The sequence below is a fragment of the Danio rerio genome, chromosome 19 (assembly GCF_052040795.2).
Source record: "Danio rerio strain M-AB ecotype USA chromosome 19, GRCz13ab, whole genome shotgun sequence".
Classification (NCBI taxonomy): domain Eukaryota; kingdom Metazoa; phylum Chordata; class Actinopteri; order Cypriniformes; family Danionidae; genus Danio; species Danio rerio.
The window spans coordinates 935001-947500 of NC_141039.2; the positions used below are offsets into that span (position 1 = coordinate 935001).

General features: G+C 37.8%; 1 protein-coding gene across 8 annotated transcripts in view; it reads left to right on the forward strand.

The window, feature by feature from the left end:
• fhod3a (formin homology 2 domain containing 3a) overlaps window positions 1-12500 on the forward strand; it is a 57144-nt gene that overhangs the window by 11727 nt on the left and 32917 nt on the right. The window lies entirely within an intron of this gene.

Below are 12500 nucleotides of genomic sequence, written 5' to 3' on the forward strand. Positions count from 1 at the left end.
CACACACACACACACACACACACACACACACACATATATATACTGACAAATATGCACATGCTGACACACTCACATATTAATACACACACACACACATATACTGCCACATGCACTTGCTGAAACACACATATACTGAAACACACACGCACACATGCACATACACCCATACAAACATACACTCACATACTGACACACACACACTCACATAGATGCACCTGCACTCCCTTACTCAAACACCCACACTGATACACACGCATGCAAACACACACACTCAAATCCTGACACACAAACACACACTCTCTCATCAAAAACCGACAAACATACACATACTGACGCACACACACACACACTCAAATCCTGACACACAAACACACACTCTCTTATCAAAAACCGACAAACATACACATACTGACACACACACACTCACATACTGACACAGGAATGTCGACTACATACTGGGAAGTCAAGTGTGAATTATAATGAACCTGAAGGGGGAGGGGCACCATTGGCCCGCCCCTGTTCTCTACCAGCAACAGCCAATGAGAAGCTCAGCCTGCAGTCCAGAATTAGAGCCACTATCAGTGAACAGAAACTCACACACTCGACACTTCAGGATCACTTTAAACATGAGTCAGTGATGCTGGAGAACACAAACCAGTCTGACAGCACACACACACACACACACACACACACACACACATCCAGAGCTTTACACTGTGTTCAGCTTAACATTTGGGTCAGTTCCCTACTGTAATTAAATAATGATAATTCTGTAATATTTTTGAAGTGCTTTATGCTGAAAACTGCATTTATTAGATGATGAATACATTAATAATTATGAAATATTATTATAATTTGAAATATCAGATTTATCTGTGAATATATAGTAAAGTTTAATTTATATCTGTGATGTAAAGCAGATTTCTCTGCATTATTACTGCAGTCTTGAGTGTTCATGATCCTCCAGAAAGCAGTATAATATGAGGATCTGATGATCAACAAACTGTTATTTTACATTTTAATTATGTTTCACAAATTAATCATATTTTGGATCAAATTAATGACTTAGAAAAGTAAAAAAAAGTTCTTATCTTCATTATTGTAAACATTTGACAGTAGACTTAACATATTACACTTGTTGAATCATATATGTCTGATTTTGTGTGTGTGTGTGTGTGTGTGTGTGTGTGTGTGTGTGTGTGTGTGTGTGTGTGTGTGTGTGTGTGTGTGTGTGTGTGTGTGTGTGTTCCAAATCTGAATACAGTCTGTACAGTATAAAAATCATTTTTTCAAGGGGAAGTTCCCATGAAGATAGCTGTGCAAGTGTGTGTGTGTGTGTGTGTGTGTGTGTGTGTGCACCAGTAGGTGTGTGTATGTGTGTGCGTATGTGTTTTTGCGTCAATATGTGAGTGTGTGTCAGTATATGTGTGTGAGCGTGTTTGTGTACCTTGTGTTCCAAATCTGTGTGTGTGCCAGTAGGTGTGTGCATATGTGTGTGTGTGTGTGCGCGTGTTTGTAAGCGAGTGAGTGAATGAGTTTGTGTGTGTTTGTGTGTGTGTGTGTGGGGGGGGGGGGGGGTGTATGTGTGTGCATCCATATGTGAGTGTGTGTCAGTATATGTGTGTGAGTGTATGTGCATGTGTGCATGCATCTGTGTGTGTGTCAGTAGGTGTGTTTATGTGTGTTTGTCTGTGTTTGTGTGTCAATATTTGAGTGTGTGTCAGTATATGTGTGTGAGTGTGTGTTTGTTGGTTTGTGTGTGTGTGTGTGTGTTTGTGTATGCGTGTGCGTATATGTGTGCGTCCATATGTGAGTGTGTGTCAGTATATGTGCGTGAGTGTGTTTGCATGTGTGTATGCATGCGTGTGTGTGTCACTATTTGCATCTGTGTCAGTAGTGTGTGTTTGTGTGTGTGTGTGTGTGTGTGTGTATATGCGTGGGCGTATGTGTGTGTGCGTATGTGTGTGTGTGCGTATGTGTGTGTTTGTGTGTGTGTGTGTGTGTGTGTGTATGCGTGTGTGTGTGTGTGTGTGTGTGTGCGTATGTGTGTGTGTGTGTGTTTGTGTGTGTGTATGCGTATGTGTGTGTCTGTGTCTGTGTCTGTGTGTGTGTGTGTGTGTGTGTGTGTGTGTGTGTGTGTGTGTGTGTGTCTAAGGTTTAAGTAGACAGATGATGTGTTTTAAGTCTCCTGCCACCTGCTTCCCCCTCGACTCCCACCAAGCCAGTGGGTTTAATGTGTGTTTTATTCTGACGGATGATGGAAATCAGCTTTATAGCAACATTTTACACATATGAGAGGAAAGTAACAGTAATAAAAATAATGTTTCAAATGCATTTATTCTGTTTATTTATTAAATGTTAGTAATCATAAAGCGAGTCCAATGAATTGAAGCTGTTTCAGTGGACTTCAGTGAGTTTTTCTGGGCTTTGATTATATTTTTATCACCAAATAAATAACATACATAAATACCTGACTATATCAACTTTAACAGCTCAGATTTTCTATTCTGTTATTTAAAATAAACATTATATTGCATAAAGTTCTCTTGAAGAATAGTTACAGCACATGCCAGGGGTTCTGTGTTTCTCCTTTCTAAAGAATCGGACTGTGTTTATTCCTCTCCTCTTCAGTGATACTCTCGACTTTCTTGAGGGCGTCTTAATCCAGATTAATCTGACAATCACACACTTCAGACCGCAGATTTACTCTCGTCGCTGTCTGGTTGCCATGGAAACGTCATTTTAAACATAAATAAACTCAGGACTGGCACTGATTGGTCAGAATTCCAAATTGATTACATATACTGGATGCTGATTGGCTGCTTTGTGATTGACTGTGAGTGGCACGGAAACATTCATTTCCCTTCGGCTTAGTCCCTTTATTCATCAGGGGTCGCCACCGTGGAATGAACCACCAACTATCCCAGCTCATGTTTTACACAGCCGACACCCTTCCAGGCGCAATCCAGTGCTGGGAAACACCCATACACTCATTCACACACACAAACTCACACACACACACACACACACACATTCATACACTATGGTCAGTTTAGTTGATCAGTTCCCCTATAGCACATGTGTTTGGACTGTGGGGGAAACCGGAGCACCCGGAGGAAACCCACGCCAGCACGGGGAGAACATGCAAACTCCACACAGAAACACCAACTGACCCAGCTGAGGCTCAAACCAGCAACTTTCTTTCTGTGAGGCTACAGTGCTACCCACTGCGCCACCGCGTTGCCTGTGTTTGTGTGTTGTTTGTGTTTATTTATGTTTATTTGTGTGTGTTTGTGTGTGTGTGTGTGTGTGTGTGTGTGTGTGTGTGTGTGTGTGTGTGTGTGTGTGTGTGTGTGTGTGTGCGTGCGTGTGTGTGTGTGTGTGTGTGTGTAAGAAAGTTTGTGTATGTGTTTGGAAGAGAAAGTGTTTGTGTGTGAAAGAAATAGAAAATGCGTGTGTGTGTGTGTGTGTGTGTGCGCGTGCATGTGTGTGTGTGCATGTGTGTGTGTGTGTGTGTGTGTGTGTCATGTAGTAAACAGAGGCTGATGTCTTTACAGTCTGTGAGCAGAAACACACTGATGTTAAAGTCATAAGCTCAGGTTTTGAGACGCACAGACACACACACACACACACACACACACGTAGATGCCAGAAAACTACACAAACACACAAACATCTGCAGCTGCTGAAAACATCTGCATCATTACATCATCAGCTGCATGTACAGTATGTGTGTAATGAGTGTGTGTATGTGTGTGTGTTTATGAGTTTACGAGCCTCTGTTGTGTGTCTGTGTGTGTGTGTGTGTGTGTGTGTGTATTGTCCACTGTTCACTGTTATCTGCAGTCCCAGCTGTGTTTCCTCTTTCAGCATCAGGTCGCCATGGTTACCTGAGTTTACAGTGACATCACTTCCTAAAGTTAAGTTAATATATTATCCAAAATGGAAGTGAGAAGCCACAGAAACCGCCTCATCGTTAGCATACAGTGTGTGTGTGTGTGTGTGTGTGTGTGTACGCAGCTGTCATTGACTGTGCATTGTGGGATATGATGATGACGTCACTGTCGCAGTGTTTGACCTCCATCAGGGCAGACTGGTGTGTGTGTGTGAGTTCTCTCAGCTCTGTTATCAATACTTCTGCTATTTTTACCCCATCAAAGGTGTTTGTCGGCACATCAGCCTTATAGGAACTTATAATATTGTGTGAACTCATAGATTTCCTGTGATGCAGTGAGTCAGTCTGACCCACATTTGTTATTTAAGCGGCTTAATTTGACAATATAACTTTTATTTGGATTAATTAAATTAAGATTAATTAAATTAAGATATTATTGATATATAATTAATTTATGTGATTTAAAAAATTGTATTAATTGTTGTATTTATTATTATTATTATTATTTTATTATTATTATTATTGTTTTATTTTTATTATTTTATGTTTAATATTAATATTATTATTTTATTATTATTTTTTGATTATAATTATTTGATTATTATTATTATTTTTATTATTTTATTTTTAGTATTAATATTATTATTTTATTATTTATTATTATAATTTTATTAGTGTTATTATATTATTATTATTAATATTATTTCATTATTATTATTATTATTTGATTTTTATTATTAATTTTTTTATTTGGTTATTATTATTTGATTATTTTAATATTATTATTATTATTTTATTAGTAGTATTATTATTTTATTATTATTATTTTATTATTAATATTTTAAATATTATTACTTTATTTTTATTATTAACGCTGTGATGTCATGGCTGCGAACAGGAAGTTGTCTGTGATATTAAAGTTCTGTAATGCAGTTCACTCTCAGTTTCAGACACACGAGCCACTGCAGCTGCAGATATAAATACACGCCTGACCCCGGGTCACATGTCAGAGCGAAAAACCAGCGCATTTCACCCTCAGCAGGCCCCGTTCAGACGCACAGCAGTACACAAGTCACCTTGCGTTCTTCAACTGTTCACACACTGCAAAAAAATGTGTTTCTGTCTTGTTTCTAGTCCAAATATCATAAAAGTTCTGAATTCACGAAGCATTATTTAGACAAGCAAAAAATATAGTCTTGTTTCCAAAAATAATGAGTCAAAATGAAGTGGGTTTCCCTTAAAACAAGCAAAATAATCTGACAATGGCGGAAGAAAATAATCTTGCTTTTCCTTTTGGCAAAGGATTATATTTCTGGTTATATGAGTTATTTCTAGCATGATTTAGCTGATTGCTACCATGTTTTTAGCGTGAAATAGCTGATAGTATATTGTTTACATGTTTTATCATGATTTATCTCATGTTTTAGCTGTTTACAGTGGTGCTACCATGTTTTTAGCATGAAATGACACTGATAGTATGTTGCTGACATTTTATGTTTTATCATGATTTAACTTATTGCTAACGTGTTTTAGCATGTTACTAATTAATTAGCACATGGCTATCATGTTTTAATGTTTTGCTAGCATCCCTATTATGTTTGTAGATGTTTTATATATTATATTATATTATATTATATCATATTATATTATATTATATTATATTATATTATATTATATTATATTATATTCATTGTATTTTATTATATTATATTTTACGATATTATATTATATTTTATTATATTATTTTTATTATATTATATTAAATATATTTTATTATATTATATTTTACAATATTATATTATATTATATTATATTATTTTTTATTATATTATATTATATTAATTATATTTTATTATATTATATTTTACGATATTATATTATATTATATTTATTTTATTTTAATATATTATATTATATCTTTATTATATTATATTTTACGATATTATATTATATTTATTTTATTTTATTGTAATATATTATATTATATTTTTTATTATATTATATTTTACGATATTATATTATATTATATTTTATTTTATTTTAATATATTATATTATATTTTTTATTATATTAATTATATTTTATTATATTATATTTTACGATATTACATTATATTTATTTTATTTTATTTTAATATATTATATTATATTTTTTATTATATTATATTTTACGATATTATATTATATTTATTTTATTTTATTTTAATATATTATATTATATTTTTTATTATATTATATTTTACGATATTATATTATATTTATTTTATTTTATTTAATATATTATATTATATTTTTTATTATATTATATTTTACGATATTATATTATATTTATTTTATTTTATTTAATATATTATATAATATTTTTATTATATTATATTTTATGATATTATATTATATTTATTTTATTTTAATATATTATATTATATTTTTTATTATATTATATTATATCATGTTAATTATACTTTATCATAATATATTATATTATATTTATTTTATTATATTTTAATTTATTTTATGCTAAGTGAAGCCGTTTGTCTGGACACTCGTCCGTCATCCACATCGGCTCTTTTGCAGTGTATTTCTGTGTGTTTGTGATGGATCTGGTGAAACGCGTGTACCGTCTCATTCCCAGACACATTTAACTCCACCACAGACCTACAGCTGCTGACAGACGCCACTGCTCCACGTGCACTGGATCTCTGTCAGAGGGTTATTTTGAGGTTTTCTGCACTCAACTTATATCCCTGTTCTGCTTTTGGCTCTTTGCGTTCATAGACATAAAACATACGCTGGAATAGTAGGCGGTTCATTCCGCTGTGGTGATCCCTGAAAAACAAAGGGATATTTGGTCATTGATATTGGTCATTTCTAGTTGTTTCGTACTAGTCAGGTAAATGAGAGTGTGTGTGTGTGTGGGATTCAGTGTGCGGCTGTGGACTTTTTTCCACCTGTTAGCGCTAATTGTTTTTAAATGCAGACACACACATGTGAACAGTGTCGGCTGCTGCTCATTTGACTGTACCAGTTTGTCCTCTATTTTTAGACTGTGTTTGGTCTCAGGGTTCGTTCTGTAATTTTAGATTTTTTTTTTGGTTCTGGAGTGTTTCGTCGTGAGCACAATGAGTAAGCAGAGTTCACAGCAGCGCTTCGGCTCAAAATGAGAGTCCATCAAACCACACGTGAACCGCCTGCTGGGCCGTGACCTGCATCAGACTCCTCTTACCCTGACCATAGAGTATGATGGAAACACCATAGTACAGTGATGAGATCAGAGGATTATAGCACGAGACCTTCATAACACACTGTGCATGTAAAAATTTACCATATGCTGCGGTATTGACATGGAGACGTGGAAACTTCAGACACTAAACCACCCAGAATACCCAAGAAAACCCCAAGAATACCCTAGCAACCATATTTAATAACCTAGCAACCACCCAGAATACCCTAGCAACCAATGTTTAATAACCTAGCAACCACTCAGAACACCCTAGAAAACACCCAGAATACCCTTTTAACCATTCATAATACCCTAGCAACCACCCAGAACACCTGAGCAAGCACCCAGAATACCATAGCAAATATAAAGAACACCCTTGCAACCACGCAGAACACCTTAGAAAGCATCCAGAACACCCTAGCAACCATCCATAATACCCTAACAACCACACAGAACACCCTAAAACCACTCAGAATATACTAGAAAGCACCCAGAATATCTTGGCAACCACACCAAACACCCAAGCAACCACCCATAACACCCTAGCAACAGCACAGAACACCATAAAACCACCCAGGACACACTAGTAACCATGCCTAATAACCTAGCAACCACACAGAACACCTTAAAACCACTCAGAACACCATAGAAAGCATCCAAAATACCACAGCAACCATAAAGAAAACCCTAACAACCACCCATAATACCCTAGCAACCACACAGAACACCCTAAAACCACCCAGAACACACTAGTAACCACACATAAAACCCTAACAATCACACAGAACACATTAAAACCACTCAGAACACTCTAGAAAGCACCCAGAATATCCTTGTAACCACATTAAACAGCCTAGCAACCACCTAGAACTCCCTAGCAACCACTCATAACACTCTAACAACCACATAAAATGTCATAAAACCTCAGAGAATACCACAAAAATCACCTAAAAATGCCATATCAACCAAAAAGAACACCCTAGCAACCACACAGAACAGCCTAAAACCACCCAGAACACCCTAGTAACCTCACATAATACCCTAGCAACCTCAGAGAACACCCTAAATTATCGCAGAACACCTTAAAATCACTTAGAACACCATAGGAAGCATACAAAATACCACTGCAACCATAAAGAACACTCTAGCAACCACCCAAAAATACCCTAGCGACCACACAGAACACCCTAAAACCATCCAGAACACCCTAGTAACCATGCATAATACCCTAGCAACCACAAAGAACACTAAAATAACACAGAACACCCTAAAGCCACCCAGAACACCCTAGCAAGCACCCAGAATACCATAGTAACCATAAAGAACACCCATAATATCCTAGCAACCACTCAAAACATCATAGATAGCACCCAGAATACCCTAGAAACTACCCATAATACCTTAGCAACCACACAGAACACCTTAAAGCCACCCAAAATACCCTAGCAACCAACTGCAGACCCAGCACTGGTTTTATGTGAACATGACACTGTCACATCTGTCATGACCTCTGTGACTCCGGCTGACGGACAGCAGCTGCTGAAGAGGTCAGAGAGTCACCACACCTCAGGTTACTGCAGATGAGCGGATTCTGTAATAAGAGATACTGTACTTTTATAATGGCGTCTCTTCTTGCAGGGTGACTTGCAAAGGAAAGCGTGTCATATATTGGACTAATAATAATAATAGTAGTAATAATAATAATAATAATAATAACAATAAAAAGAGCTTTTTATCACTTTGCTATTGTATTGCTAAGGTGTTTTGGGTGTTTCTATCATGTTTCAATGCAAACACTTGGGTGTTCCGTTGTTTTTATCACATTGCTAATCTGTTGTTAGGGTGTTCTAAGTGTTTCTGTCATGCTGTTGCTAAGGTGTTCTGATTGTTTTATATCACACTGCAAAGCATTTGCTAGGGTGTTCTGGATGTTCAAAGCCCGTTGCCAGGGTGTTTCTGTCATGTTGCTATGTGGTTGCTAAGGTGTTCTGGGTTTTTTCTGTCATGTTGCTATGTGGCTGCTAGGGTGTTCTGAGTGCTTCTATTATGTTGCTATGCCGGCACTAACGTTTCTGGTTGTTTTATCACATTGTCATGCTGTTGCTATGGAGTTCTAGTTGTGTTTCTTATGTTGTTGGGCAGTTGCTAGGGTGTGTTGGGTATTTTTATCATCTTACCATGTGGGTTTTATGATTTTCTGATTGTTTTATCACATTGCTATGCTGTTGCTAAGGTTTTCTGGTTGTTGTTTTTTGTCACAATGCACTGCAGTTGCTAGGATGTTCCTATTCTGTTGCCAGGGTGTTTCTGTCATGCTGCTATGTGGTTGCTAGGGTGTTCTGGGTGTTTCTATCATGTTGCTATGTGGTTGCTAGGGTGTTCTGGGTGTCAATATCATGTTGCTTTGTAGTTGCTAGGGTGTTCTAAGTGTTTCTATCATGTTGCTATGTGGTTGCTATGGTGTTCTGGGTGCTTCTATAATGTTGCTATACAAGCGCTAGGGTTTTCTGGTTGTTTTATCACATTGCTATGCTGTTGCCAGGATGTTCTGGGTATTTCTATTATGTTATTGTGCAGTTGCTAGGGTATTCTGGCTGTTTTATTGCTTTGCTATGATGTTGCTAGGATGTCCTGGGTGTAGTTATCTTGTTGCAGTGCAGTTGCTAGGGTGTTTTTTATGACATTGCTGCTGTTGCTAGGGTGTGCTGGTGGTAGTTATCAGGTTGCAATGCAGTTGCTTGGGTGTTTTTTTATCACATTGCTATACTGTTGCTAGGGTGTGCTGTTGGTAGGTATCATGTTGCAGTGCACTTGATAAATTGTTTTTATCACATTGCTATGCTGTTGCTAGGCTGTGCTGGGTGTAGTTATCATGTTGCAGTGCAGTTGATAGGGTGTTTTTTATGACATTGCTGCTGTTGCTAGGGTGTGCTGGGGGTAGTTATCATGTTGCAAGGCAGTTCCTTGGGTGTTTTTTTATCACATTGCTATGCTGTTGCTAGGGTGTGCTGGGGGTAGTTATCACATTGCAGTGCAGTTGCTAGGGTGTTTTTATCACATTGCTGTTGTTCCTTGTATAACTGTGTGTAAAGGCCGTTGTGCCTGTTGTGTTTGAAAGGCTTTGTGTGTGTGTGAATGAAGGACCTGTGTGTTTCTGTCCAGATTACTCTGCTGAGATTAACCAGCACTCGGGTCACACATAATCTGATTATGCTCTGACCAGAGAACCAGCAAACCCACTGGATTACAGGAGCACAAATGCACACTGGAGGACATATATATATATATTTGGTGAATTATAGAATTGGTTTGTTTTGATGTCATACACACACTTGTACAGCTATCTTAATGGGGACTTCTCATAGCTGTAATGCTGTTTCGACTGTACAGACTGTGTATTCTCTCCACCTACCCCAACCTTACCCCTGAACCCAACTCTCAAAGCAAACAGTCTGCACTTTTACATTTACATTACTTTTAAAATCCTTCATTCTGGATGATTTATGAGCTGTTTTCCTCATGGGGACCGACAAATGTACACACAAGGTCAAAATGTACTGGTATTGTTATACTTGTGGGGACTTTTGGTCTCCACAGTGTAGGGGACATAAAGTATACATACACTAACATAAACATATGCACATTAACACACACACACACACACACACACACACACACACACACACACACACACTTACAAATATACACATACAAACACATTCATGCACACAATTTATTAAATGAATTGTACACACACATGATAACACACACAAACACATTCCCACACACACACACACACATGCATCAAAACACACACATAGATAAACATACACGCACACATTAAAACACATAGAAGTGCGCACACACACACACACACACACAAACACACACACACACACACACACACACACACGTACAAATATACACTTACAAACACATTCATGCACACAATTTAATAAATGAATTGTACACACACATAATAACACACACAAACACAATCCCACACACACACATGCATCAAAACACACACATACATAAACATACACGCACACATGCAAACACAGACACAAACTAAAGCACATACACACACACTGTGCACACACATACATACAAGCATACAAGTACAGACATACACACACACACACACACACACACACACACACACACACACACATACACACACACATACACACACGCGCACACACACACACACATAAAAATGCATAAACACATACGAACATACAGACAAACATACACACAATGTAAGGGATATGAAGTACACACACACACACCAATGCGACAGGCACTCGTGACAGTCAGTCAGCGACAGCAAGGCTCTAAATATAGATGAAATATGATATCTGCATGAAAGCTGAGATTGGAGCGTCAGCAGCAGGAAGTGGAGGTGTTCTGGACAGGAAGCTGAAGAGCGCAGATCAGTGAACCGAACAACAGCTGCTTCTGTCTGACTGTCATCTGTCCAGCCCAAAATACTGCACAGTGTGTCAGACACCGCACACACACAGACATGCATGCACGTGCAAACTCATGCACACACACACACACATGTTGCTTTTTAAAACAGAATTCTTTATGTTTTAGGTTAAAAGCCATAAAATAAACTAAAAAAGCTAAATATACACTCACTGGCCACTTTATTAGGTACACCTGTCTAAAGGTCGTAGATCTGCCTGAATCCTTCATGTTGTAGATTCATCAAGCTACTGGAAATATTCCTCAGAGATTTGCTCCATATTGTCATGATAGCATCACACAGTTGCTGCAGATTTGTCGGCTGCACATCCATGATGCCAATCTCCCGTTCCACCACATCCCAAAGCTGCTCTATTGGATTGAGATCTGGTGACTGTGGAGGCCATTTGAGTGCAGTGAACTCATCGTCATGTTCAAGAAACCAGTCTGAGATGATTGAGCTTTACGACATGCTGCGTTATCCTGCTGCCATCAGAAGATGGAGACACTGTGCTCATAAAGGGATGGACATGGTCAGCAGCAATACTCAGGTAGGCTGTGGCGTTGATGCTCAATTGGTACTAATGGACCCAAAGAAAATCTCCCCCACACCATTACACCACCACCACCAGCCTGAACCGCTGATACAAGGCAGGATGATCCATGCTTTCATGTTGTTGAGGCCAAATTGTGAGCCGAGCATCCGAATGTGTGAGCAGAAATGGAGACTCATCAGAGCAGCAACGTTTCTCCAATCTTCTATTGTCCAGTTTTGGTGAGTCTGTGTGAATTGTAGCCTCAGTTTCCTGTTCTTAGCTGACAGGAGCGGCACCCGGTGTGCTCTTCTGCTGCTGTAGCCCATCCGCCTCAAGGTTGGACGTGTTGTGTGTTCAGAGATGCTCTTCTGCAGAGC